At 46.4% G+C, this 12,814-nt stretch overlaps 1 protein-coding gene across 2 annotated transcripts in view; it reads left to right on the top strand.

Annotated features, from left to right (window-relative positions):
- The window catches only part of LOC139272648 (EGF-containing fibulin-like extracellular matrix protein 1), a 167,157-nt gene that overhangs the window by 100,831 nt on the left and 53,512 nt on the right, over nucleotides 1–12,814 (top strand). The window lies entirely within an intron of this gene.

Here is a 12,814-nt window from a genome sequence, read left to right as displayed (position 1 = left end):
ATGTGCTACTGAAGAGTGAGGTCGAGAGTGTCCAAGTGGTGGAACCTGGTGTTGAGCATAGATCTCAGGAAGCGACGAGAGCAGTGGTTCAAGGAACAGTGAATATCTCGGAGATATCTGTAGTCATGGGTGGATCTGAAACTTGAAGGGTGAAATTTAAGTTGGAATGTAGGTGGAATAAGTCGGAGCTGAAGACAGTTGCTGAGGAAAGAGGTGTGGCTGTAAGAGTGAGTTTTAGTAGATACCTGATCAAACACAAGAAGGGAACCAGAGAACAATGAAGGTGAACAAGGTGAAATGTAAGGTGCTGAGACTGCTTGCAGAATGATTCATTTTCCAAACTTGTGTGTTCGCCAAATAAACAGCAATAATACAGAAAGCTTGCTATTGAAAAACAGAAAAGAACAACCAATAAAAACAGGCCGAAGGGGAATAACTCCTCTGCCATAGCATGATCAACCAATAACGCATCCTGTAGTATTTGCTCTGCGAGCACCTCATCATCCTCTTTTTCCACCTCCTAGATAGCTTTTTACTGGTCTCATTCCAAATAGGCATATGCTACTTGCCATGTCTAAATTGTGAAGTATGTAGTATTTATAACTCTTCCAGAAGCTCTTAAAGCCTTGAGGTACAATTCTACTTTTCAAACTATCAAATTCTCCAAGCCAGGGAGCTCTGCTACACAATCTTCGCAGAAAAAATAATAATTTTGACATGTTCCGCGCTGCTGTTTAAATCCAAAGACTCCTGTTTCAAAGACACTTACATTTTTCAACCATCTGGCTATTGTTTCTGGTACACCAGATCTTTTTTTTTTTGACAGCATGTATTGTTGACCTGTGCACACTAAAACATTTGAAGCACATTTTCATTTAAACAAAAATGAAGAAAGCTTGCATTTAAGAATAGTTGCAGTCGAGAGATTTGCTGAATTTTCCTTTCCTTAAATTTCCCCCAGGGTCTGCTATTGACGATATTCAGAGCTAATCCTGTCAAATACCATCTACTGAAGTTGAAATTTGATTTGTTAACTGGAAGTTACACTTGCCCAGTATCCAGAGGATTTGTTTACCCAGACTGCAGGCTCCAGCTGTGGCACTTTTCCAAAATTACATAATTCTTGCTTTATACATGTTGCTCAAGGAAACTAAAAATAATTTCCCAATAAACAATATAATATAGGTTGAAATTTCCAGATCACAATTTATTTCTCATCTTGTGTACATATTGTATGTGTTTGCAGCATATAAAGGAGTTCATATTCAGAATCTGCAGCTTTTCCTTTTTATCATAAATTAATCTCATGTCACGTGACAGTGTACCAACACGCTGCACAGCGAAGTAGCAAGACTTAGCTTAGTGCTTAAAGTTGCCCACACCACCAAGGTGCTGATTTTAGCTGAACAGTCTTGGAGAGATGATCAGAGGCTGGACAATTCTCCACAGAGAGAATTGGAAGGCAATGTCATGTATCTTACATTATTATATATAACTGTATCTTAACATGCTATACATGACTGTAATAAGATATGACCTGTAACCACCAGCATACCTTACCACCAGGGGTGCACATGAAAGAGACAGGTATATAAGGACAGGTCTCAGGCAAGTGCAGCATTCCAGCGCTGTGAAATAAAGGTGCAGGTCTAGAGTGACCTTGACTTCACTACATGCCTCGTGTGAGTCTGTACTGAGGGGACAGGACTTTACAGTGGCGACAAGTTACGGGATTACAGAATCCACAGAATGGCGAACAACGGAGCAGATGAAAAGTACAATGCTGGAGACAATTGGGAAGACTTTATAGAAAGGCTCCAGCAAAGCTTTGTAACCAAAGACTGGTTAGGAGATGACAAAGCAGACAAGAGAAGAGCCCATCTCTTGACCAGCTGCGGCTCGAAAACATACGCTTTTTTAATGAAGGATCTGCTGGCACCCGAGAAACCAGCAAGCAAGTCATTTGAAGAATTGAGCACACTGGTAAGAGACCACCTGAAGCCAGTGAGCAGCCTACACTTGGCCAGACACAGGTTCTACAGAAGCTGTGTGGGCCAGAGCATACCCGACTTCGTGGCGGAACTTCGGAGGTTGGCTAGTTTATGTGAGTTCTCCGATGAACTGAGGAGAGAAATGCTGAGAGACTTTTTCATTGAAGGAATAGGCCATGCAGGCATATTCTGAAAGCTCATAGAGACCAAGAACCTGACCTTAGAGGCAGCAGCACTGGTTGCACAGACATTCTTGGTAGGGGAAGAAGAAACAAGGTTGATTTACAATGCAGGTACAACAACTAACGAAATATCGGAACAAGAAGTTCACAGCATTAAACAATCTGCTACCTCCACACACAGACAAAACCGGGAGAACAGGCTCTCGACAGCAGGCAGTGGCGCCAGAAGCAATCAAGGGCCACAGGAACGGCCATTCACACCTCATCAACCCACAATGCGAGCAATCAACTACAAACTGAGAGAAGCTCAAGAGAGATCAGCCAGACGCAGCTCATTCTTTGGGAACAATGAAGGAAGCAGTCTGTGCTGGAGGTGTGGGGGTGGGCACTCGTCAAGGGGATGTCGATTTCAGCAGGCTGTTTGCAGGAACTGTGAATATACAGGGCATTTGGCCCGCATGTGCAAAAAAACGGCAGCTCGGCTGGTATACGAATCGGAAAGCGGACTAGAAGACGGTGGGGACAACACCCGGGACACCGATGTACAGCGGGTCAACACGATCAATGGCCTCTGCTCCTACAACAGGACGCCTCCTATAATGATGAGGGTCCTACTCAACGGGATACCTGTCAACATGGAGCTGGATACGGGAGCGAGTCAATCTCTCATGGGCGCTCAACAATTTGAACAACTGTGGCCGCATAAAAGAGACAGACCTAAATTCACAAGGGTCGACACCACACTAAGGACCTATAGCAAAGAAATCGTACCAGTCCTCGGCAGCGCCATGCATTCTGTCACACACAAAGGGACAGTGAACCGACTTCCCCTGTGGATTGTCCCCGTAGACCCCCCAGCACTGCTGGGGAGAAGCTGGCTGGCAAAACTAAACTGGAAAAGGGATGATGTCCATGCCATGTCATTAGAGAAACAGACCTCCTGCTCAACAGTTATAAAGCGATTTGAACATCTCTTTCAACCAGGTGTGGACACTTTCAAAGGGGCCAAAGTCAAAATCTACATCACACAGGATGCTAGACCGGTCCATCACAAGGCCAGAGCTGTACCCTATGTGATGAGGGAAAAGATTGAACACGAACGAGACAGGCTTCTGCGGGAAGGCATTATATCACCTGTGGAATTTAGCGACTGGGCAAGTCCCATCGTCCCAGTCATGAAGCCTGATGGATCCGTACGAATCTGTGGGGACTACTGTTGATGAAAAGGACTTTAAAAACAAGGCTCTATTAATCCTCCCAGACATGCACGAAATCGTTGAGGCAAAGCGTCGTAAGCTGACTGAGTACCATGACAGAAATTCGAGGGGGAGATGGAATGAGATAGGGGACAAAGTGTTTGCACTAAACTATGGCAGGGGTCCCAAATGGCTTGCAGGGACAGTAACGGGCGAGGAAGGAAACAGGCTACTGGTAGTACAAATGGACAATGGCAAAATTGCCGGAGGCATGTAGACCAAGTCAAAAGCAGATTTACCAACAACACTGCGGAACCAGAGGCAGACTACAATGTGGAACTCACACCACATCTGGACAGACAGAGGGAACGACCTGAGGAAAGGGCAATCCCAACAGACAGCCCTGGCAAGTCAACAACAATCACACCAATCGGAACAGACAGCCCAGGCGAGATACCAGCAACCACACCCAAAGAAAAACAGACACCAAGGCAAACAACTGAACCACAACTCAGACGCTCCACGCGAGAGTGTAAACCACCTGAGAGACTGAACCTATAAAGACAATAAGACCTTGGGGGAGGGTGATGTCATGTATCTTACATTATTATATATAACTGTATCCTAACATGCTATACATGACTGTAATAAGATATGACCTGTAACCACCAGCATACCTTATCACCAGGGGTGCACTTGCAAGAGACAGATATATAAGGACAGGTCTCAGGCAAGTGCAGCATTCCAGAGCTGTGAAATAAAGGTGCAGGTCCAGAGTGACCTTGACTTCACTACATGCCTCATGTGAATCTGTAATGAAGGGACAGGACTTTACAGGCAAGTTGCTCTCTTGTACCTCATAGTGGTTGGTTACTGTTATGTTCAGAATAACTCCACAATACTGCATTTTAAGCTCAAACTGTTGTGACCTTGGTCTCTTTAATGTGACTCCAGAGTGAGGAAGCAGCATGGTAGATTACCTTTTATACCTGCTTGCCCAGGGTGCACAGGTGATCCTTAGGTCTCCCACAGGTGTGCCCCCTGGTGACAAGTCTTACATATTGGTGAGGTTTACATATATACATAACATCACTCCCCCCCACCCCCGCAAAAGTCTTAAGTACAAGTTATTTACAAGTTTAGGTGATCTGGCGCTCTGCGTTCCCGGGTCGATCGCCTGAGTTGAAGTCCTGGCATAGGTGAGTTGGTCAGATCATTGCTGCACGGCCACACGGCTGGTCTGATCGGACTGTCGGGCATGGTGGGTTCATCCTCGTGGTTGAAGTGAGGTCGATTATGTTAGTGGGTCGCTGGGGGCCAGGTCCTTTCACAGTGGTTCCTGGTTATCTGTAGTTTGCAGTTTGGTCTGGTCCAAATGCTTTCTGCCCATTACATGGTTTCACAACAAACGTTCCATTTTCATCACAAACACTCCATTCCCCTCTTTGGCTAATGCAGTGCTAGCAGCCCATCTGGGGTCATGAACATGGTCTACATCATTTATTCTGATGTCACATGGAGGAGCCATGCGATCATGGCACATTCTCTGCTGATAGCATACGGGAGGCTCGGTTCTGAGTGATTCTGTCCGGTAACTGCGTAGCACCCGGGATAGCCAGGTCTGTAGGGAGTCTACTGTGACACGTGTGGTGCTTGGCTTTATGATTTGGGCTACCCGCTCCAAACTATTGTCGCTGACCCTAAGGTGTGGCAAGTCAAGGATAGCTGATATGGTCTTGAGACTTTCAGTAGTGGTGGGAGGCCACGTGGTCCCCGTGGATCCTGGGCCATGGTATGGAGGCCCCGGACCACCGACTGTGCGTAGCCTCTCTGCCTTTCTTTGCAATGTTGCAGGGTTGCCCCATAGGGGGCAATCTAATGGGATGAGCATTTTGTCTTTGCGACGGATAAGCTGCAACATCCCGTCTAGCGGTTCGCCATTAGCAGGCGGTAACGTGGGATCCTGGCTGGTCCAGGTCCTAAACTGGGGAGCCGTTACGGTTGACTCCTCGCTTTCTAGCACTTCCATAACAACGAGCAAGTCTGCGGGCTGTGCCATTTCCACTCCAGTGGTGGGCAACGGTAGCTAACTGAGGGCATCAGCGCCGTTCTCAGTGCCTGGCCCATGGTGGATCATGTTACAGTGCACAGACAGTGTTAGACATTCTCGAAACAAGTTTCGATAATAGTGCCTCTGCTCTCCAAAAACTGTGAGATTGGCAGCTTGTCTGACTCGAGCAAATATTGGGACACTCTTTGGTACGTCTCTTTTGTCCTGTGAACGCAGGTTACTGCCTTGGTTAACTTACTGGATATATGTACAACCGACTGGGGCTCGCCCACTACTTTGGCTTGCTGTACATCACTCCCAACCCTGTTTGATAACACATCACTTGCTACAAATACTTTGTTAAATACATATACAACTGGTTGGGGTTCGCCCGCTACTTTTGCTTGCTGTACAACACGCCCGACCCCGTGTGATAACACATCACTTGTTACAAGTACTTTGTCAGATACATATATGATCAGTTGGTGTTTGCCCGCTACTTTGGCTTGTAAGGTACCCCCGACTCCATATGATAATACATCATTGGCCGCGAAAGACCACTCACATGGGTTACACAGTGCAAACAACTTATTGGAACGTAGTGGGTTCCTGACCTTCTCAATGGCCACCCCTTTACCTTTGCCCCAAGCCCAGTCATCTTCCTTGCTGGGCAACACATGCCTCTGTTTCGTTGCGGTGACATCCCATGGTCTGGATGCTCTCTCGTCCCGTGGTCTGGACGCACTGTCGTCCGTGTCCGTGATGCCGACTGCCGCAATCTTTCTCTCCAGGGATTTTGCCTCTGGCATCGGGAAGATGCATTCGGATCATTTCGGCCGGAGTCCCACTCTGCTTGGTCGACCTGGAGCCTCTTCCATCGTCGCGAAGAGGTCGTTGGCTTCGGGTGGTGGGTACCGCGCCTGTACCGCTGCTCGGTTGATCTTTACCTCCTCGTAGTTGGGATGAGCGGCCTGTGCCTCGGGGATCTGCACTTCGATGGCTGGTTCAGCTGAAGGTGGGGATTTGCTCAGCCTTTGAGCAAGAGCGACGACATTCGCCGGAGAAGGTACACAGAGGTCTTCCCAGTTCCATCGAATCTTCCCCATCCACCTTTTACCAAACAGCGTTGGCCCATCACCTGTAACAATCCACAGTGGTAAATCATGCACTGCTCCCTCATGGGATACTCTTATGTCCGCACCACCAATAACTGGTATCAGTTCCTTGGTGTAGGTGCGCAGCTTTGCATGAATCGGGATCAGCTTGGGTCGTCGTGCTTTGTCGCCCCACAGCCTATTGAATGCCTTCTGACTCATTATTGATTGACTCGCCCTCGTGTCCAATTGCATGGAGACTGGAGTGCTGCTGAGTTTAACTTTTAACATTATCGGAGGGCTTTTGGTGGTGAAGGTGTGTATCCCATATACTTCCTCTTCATCCTCAGGTTGAGTTGCCTCTCCTGCTCGTTCAATGTGATCCTCGCTGGATCGGTCGTCCTCTCCTGACTCTGCCACGTGGTGAGTCACAGGTCGTTTGCACATTCGCTGGAGGTGCCCCATTGTTCCACAGCCCTTGCACACATAATGTTTGAATCAACATTGGTGGGCTCTATGACTGCCCCTGCAGTGCCAATATGGTGTTAATCGATACACATTCACGCCCAACGGCGGACTTTGGGTCATCCTAGGTCTGGCCTCTGCGGTCGTGTAAGCCCTGCCATGTACAGTTCTGCCTGCTGAAAGCATTATTTTATGCACAGTACTTGCCAGTGAGCTTCGATTCTGTAAAGATATCTGTTTCGTGTTGTCGCTCATGGATATGAAAGCCTGGGCTATCGTGATGGCCTTGCACAGATCTAGGGATTCAGCAGACAACAGTTTGCAAAGGATGACCTCGTGGCCGATTCCAAGCACGAAAAAGTCCCGCAACATTTCCCCCAAAGATCCGGCCAATTTGCACTGTCCTGCAAGGCGTCTTAGGTCGGGGACAAAGCTCGCCAGATTCTGGCCCTCAGAGCGATGGTGCGTGTAAAAGCAATACCTGGCCATTAGGATGCTCTCCTTCAGCTTGTGGTGTTCCTGAACCAGCGTGCACAGCTCTGTGTAAGTCTTGTCCGTTGGTTTGTCCGATGCCAGCAGATTTTTGATGAGGCCATATATCGAAGACCCACATACAGTGAGGAGAATCGCCCTGCGCTTGACCGCCGTCTCAGCCGTGTCCAGCTCATTGGCCACGAAGTATTGGTCGAGACACTCAACGAAGGCTTCCCAATCATCACCCTCAACAAATCTCTCAAGAATACCAACGGCAGCCATTACTGCGTGAAAGTTCGTGATCTGTTGCTCGTTGCCAATTGTTGTGTTCAGAATAACTCCACACGACTGTATTGTAAGTTCAAACTGTTGTGACCTTGGTCTCTTTAATGTGACTCCAGTGTGAGGAAGCAGCGTGGTAAATTACTTTTTATTCCTGCTTGCCCAGGATGCACAGGTGACCCTTAGGTCTCCCGCAGGTGTACCCCCTAGTGGCAAGTCTTACATATTGGTGCGGTTTACATACATACATAACAGAAGCAGTCAACATTTGCACAGCTATGGAAGCAGGTTGGAACATTTTTTCATTGTGGTTAATAAAAGGGAGAGGAAAATAAACAAAAAGTAGAATGCACAACAAATGTAAATAATGATAGTTCAAAATGCTTAATGGCTAATTTCTAGCTGTCCAAAGAATAGCAACTGACCATAACTGGAGATATTGCATTCTGACACAATATGGAAAGTACTTGTAGGTGTGCAATTGGATAACTTATCAGTAACTTCTCAACAGTTTCTGATGATTTTCCAGAAAGAAATGTGTTCACTAAGCACACAGCTGGCATTTTAATGTATTTTGTCCATCCATCTTCTCACCTAAAGAGCATCTCCGAAATAAACACTGCTCCTGCTGTAAACTTTAATTTTTCTTAAATGAAGGTGAAATCTGGCCCAATGCCAGACATCAGAAAATAAATCTGCACCATACTTCAAAATGTTCTTTGTTGGCCCGATCACATCGTACTGAAATGTAAATTTATTTTCTTCCATACACACTTGTGGTCTCAGAAATGAATTTTTATATCCTTGTGGAAACTGCTTTCATTCTCCAACACAGCCTGCTGCTTCTATAGTACAGAGGTGCTTTCATCACATCTCAGACCATCACACATCAGCATAGGTTTTCAACGTGTCACCTGGCCATAAAACTGGCAGTGCAGATCAAACAGTTTCTATAACGGGTGGTCAATCCGCAACGCCAGTTTTACGCCCGGGGCGAGTTGAAAGTCAACCCCATCATCACTCTGTCCAGCTATCTAAGATAAAATGAACCATTCCAGATATCCTTTCTCGCCATGTTATCTTTGTCTCCACTTTGCTCACCTGAAGTTAACAAGTCTCAAGCAAGTTTAGAAGTTTGAAGGTTCCCCCCCGTGCCCCCGGCCCCCCACCCCCAGATAATAATAGAGATATAGAAAATACTCCCAGCAAAATTAGTTTGAACTGTGTCAATTCATTCCTTAGAAAGAACAGTAAATAATTGTCTGTTTAACAACAGGCTTGAAGGTATTAAAGACTAAATAGAGACATAAATGATCATGGAACACAATTGCTTGCATCCTGTTGGGGCAATGGAAATGATAACTGTGGAAAGCAATTGGTTAAAGTTCAGAAATGAAGTGTGTAATGTTAAGCCAATATCCTCAACGTTCACGAGATTAACTTGCGTAATCAACAAGACGTTTCACATAGCGTTATCTTCTTTGAACTTTCATGTGTGATTTTAGTTACTTCCTCAGGAGATTACCAGTAAATATCTTGGATAGGGTAAATTGCAAGAAAATGATACATGCTATATGCAACATACAAGCTCAGTGGTTCAGATAGATTTTTTTCATATTCCTTTCTTGGTGTCTCTACCTTGGGGCCCTACATTTATAACCATTATTTCACATCTTTACTTAAGGCCTCTCTCTGTGCTGCTCTTCAACGGAAAATAAATCTGAAATGAGCAAAAATCACTTTAAAGTTTTTTATCCTACATTCAATACATCTAGTCTGAAAGTAACCATGACTCAGTGATTTATTGAAACATAAGAAACCAAGTGACTTTTGGCAGGACAACTGGAATTATACAGAGTGACTCAGTCAATGGTTTCGTTTTTCAGTAACTCACCAAGCTCAAATAATTTATTTCTTATGTAACTTAGGGTTTGATTTTCCCAATGCAATTAAGGGTTTTCTGCCACATTGCTGGCACAAACAGTGCAAGTGGGACAGCGCAGAGAACACCCGAAATTTCCACTACAGCTTATCGGAATAATTATCACAGTAGGAAATGCAGCTTTGCCTTTGAACAGCAAGCAAGCCTGTTGGGGAAAGTAGAATTCTAGCCATTGGCTCCAGCTTAAATTAAACATTTTTACTTAAAGGTAAGTGCCTGCACATGGAAAGAAATGTTTATTTCAGCCTTTATCAAGCTTTAGAATCCATGTCAGCTATTGTTAGCCTTGGGAATGGAGAGAAGTGTCAGGCATAAATGGGGAAAGCAAACAGTGGTGCAGCACCCAAACTCCAGTTTGAGGTTTGGCTAACTAGAAATGCACCTGAATGAGGTGGGTGTGGAGAGTTGCCCAATGTGGTATTTAAAGGCACCCTCCTCGGTGGGCTCCAGGACACCATTCCTAGCAGCAGCTGGTAAGTTAACGCAGTGGGGCGAAATTGCCCTGCATCCCAATTGGGGGCAGTAACCTTCTGGGGCCAGGACATTCTGCACCCAGCGCTGAATGCCCGCCCCAACCGCGGAATTGGTCTTACCGCCCCTCAGGGGAAGCGGAGCGCAATCTCGCATGCTCCACTTCCTTTGGGACCGGTAACCAGGGCGCTACAGGGGCACTGACGGATGCTCCGCGTAACACTGACGCACTTCAAGGTGAGGGTCGCTGCGCACTCTGCAAGGCCTGTGATGGCCTTCATTAGGCCACCAGGGCAGCGTGCAACCGGGTCTGCAGTCCAGCACCCAAGACGGAGTGCCCAGCTGCACAAGGGCGGCCTGGACCATGCTAGGGCTGCCATCGTTGAGCCGACCCAAGTGCCAGCAGACAAACACAGATGGCAGCCTGGGGTGCTGGATCCTTCCCTTTTAAAGAGCGCCCCGAGAGCAGATGTCCTTTGACATCCACTCGCGCCAGCCTCGTGGCCTGCGAGTCAATTTCCCCCGTGGGGGCGTTAAGTGGTTGGAGTGGTGAGGGGTCGCCACACATGGTGATGATGTCATCGCCGGTTGCACGGCGGCCCGGGGCGCTAACCGCAGAGCGGCCCTGACAGCACCTCCGCAAACTCCCAAACAATTTCCTAGGAGGCAGCAGCGCCCCCCTCCCCCAGACAAAAAGTGTCTTGCATCCTGTTAACTCCGCCGGCGGCACTAACAGGGCTATAAAAGGGGGCAATTTCAACCCCTGTGTATTACACACTTCCTATGTGCCAAGGAAACAATGCCTGACAGTGCCATGTAACTCATGCGCAAGAGAAAGATTGCTGTTGTAACATGTACTGCTCACCCATCCCAAGCCCTAATGCAACCTTACACCTGATTCTTTGCATCTCATGCATTCTCATAACTCAGGAGGACCTCCCTTCAAGATGCAATGTAAAATTGTTTCAGCACTCGGGTAAGGGGAAAAATGAGGCTTGGACAGTAGTGTAAAACGGGTGAGAGTGAATTAGCAGCCAACTTTACATCCGACCAAATGTTTCAATTCAATGGAAAAGAAAATCAGACGAGGTGTAAAACAGGCTACTGATTTGCTATCACCTATTTTGGGCTCCTGCCCCAAGACCAATTTCACCTCTGGAGCTTTTACTCCTGGTGACTTCAAGTTATTTTAGCTCAATCTAGCTGCATGATGCACAAACACTGACACCCGGGTTGGCATGCAGGTTGTGCACACATGTATTGCTGTGCTCCTTCACAAGACAACTTTTCTCCAAGCGCAATCAAATGACAACTTTAAGGCTCAAGCCAACCAGGAGAGCGTCCGTCTTTGTCAAAGCCCCTCTGGCATGTCCAAGGAGGTCTGCAGGGTGAATCCTCTGGAAATCCTCCCTGTCCTCCAGCTCTCATAGCAAGAAAAATTCCAGAAAGGCTGAACCTCCCAGCAGGGCTGTTGTACATTACAGTTAAACACACTTGACTGGTCGGTGTTAAGAGGGAAAAATAAAAATTTTTTAAAACGGTACAGGAAGCTGAAATGGAACAACAAAAAAATTGCTGGGTTGGGAGAGGGCATAAGTTGGGATTTGCGCTGTGTGGGGTCAGGAATTTTGGGTGGACTATAGATCTGCTTGCAGTTTTCAAGGCAGGTTGAAGAAAAGAGTGCTGGCCATATGTAAATCATGGATTTGGGGCAGGATGACATCAAACATCCTAAATTCTGTGACTTCTGCCTTTCCTTCTCTTCTGATTGTGTGACACTATATAACAAGCGTGATTACCAGGTCCTGCTCATATTTTAAGGGAATCTGCTGAAGGCAAAATTGCATTTGTAGACTTTTCATCAGTTCCTTGGATTGACTATTTGGAGAATAAAAATAATAGTTGTACTCTGGAAGCCTTTAGCTGCAGTCCCCAACACCCATGGAGAGCTTATAATTAAAGGTGATTAGGGACCAACTTTCTGAAGGCTGTAAAAGTACCGCAAGGAGGCTATAAAATACAGATTAATCGGGTAGCATCAAAGGAATGCCAAACTATCCCAGTGGTAAATATCTAGCAGGATGTACAGACTCAGACACAGTTTCTCTCACATGAGCTGATTCTCAGGAGCTGGCACTTCAATCATGAAGTTTTGGAGGAGCCTTGCTCATTGCTGAAACCTAGGCCAACAGTACATGCAGCTCTGACTGTGGCCGAGAACATGACCACATCTCAAACCTTATGCAACAGGCTCATTCCAAGGAGTCACAGGGGACTTTTTCCGGATCAATCAAATTATTGCACTTTTCTATATAAAGCAAGTCACTTTACCATGGCAGCTTTGTTTATACCCCTCCAAAGAGGGCAATAAATGTTTACAGAATGGTCGGTTTCTCCATTAGGATTGTGGGAGCTATTGATTGCATCCATGTGGCTTTGTGAGCACCAAATATTAACCCCTATATTTATATCAACAGAAAAGACTTCCATTTCCTAAGTGTTTGGATCATTTACAATGACACACAGTTTCCTACTCATGAATTCCCAAATAACGCGGGAGCTGTTAGAATGTTTTTATACTTTGCCATTCCTGCTCTATTTAAACAGCTGGGGCAAAGGGAGACTGGTTGCTGGTTGACAAGGAATACCCTTTGCTCCCACGGCTCA

This window comes from Pristiophorus japonicus, chromosome 9, assembly GCF_044704955.1.
Source record: "Pristiophorus japonicus isolate sPriJap1 chromosome 9, sPriJap1.hap1, whole genome shotgun sequence".
Taxonomy (NCBI): domain Eukaryota; kingdom Metazoa; phylum Chordata; class Chondrichthyes; family Pristiophoridae; genus Pristiophorus; species Pristiophorus japonicus.
Note: the sequence above shows the minus strand (reverse complement) of the source record. Positions and strands in the feature narration are given on the sequence as shown.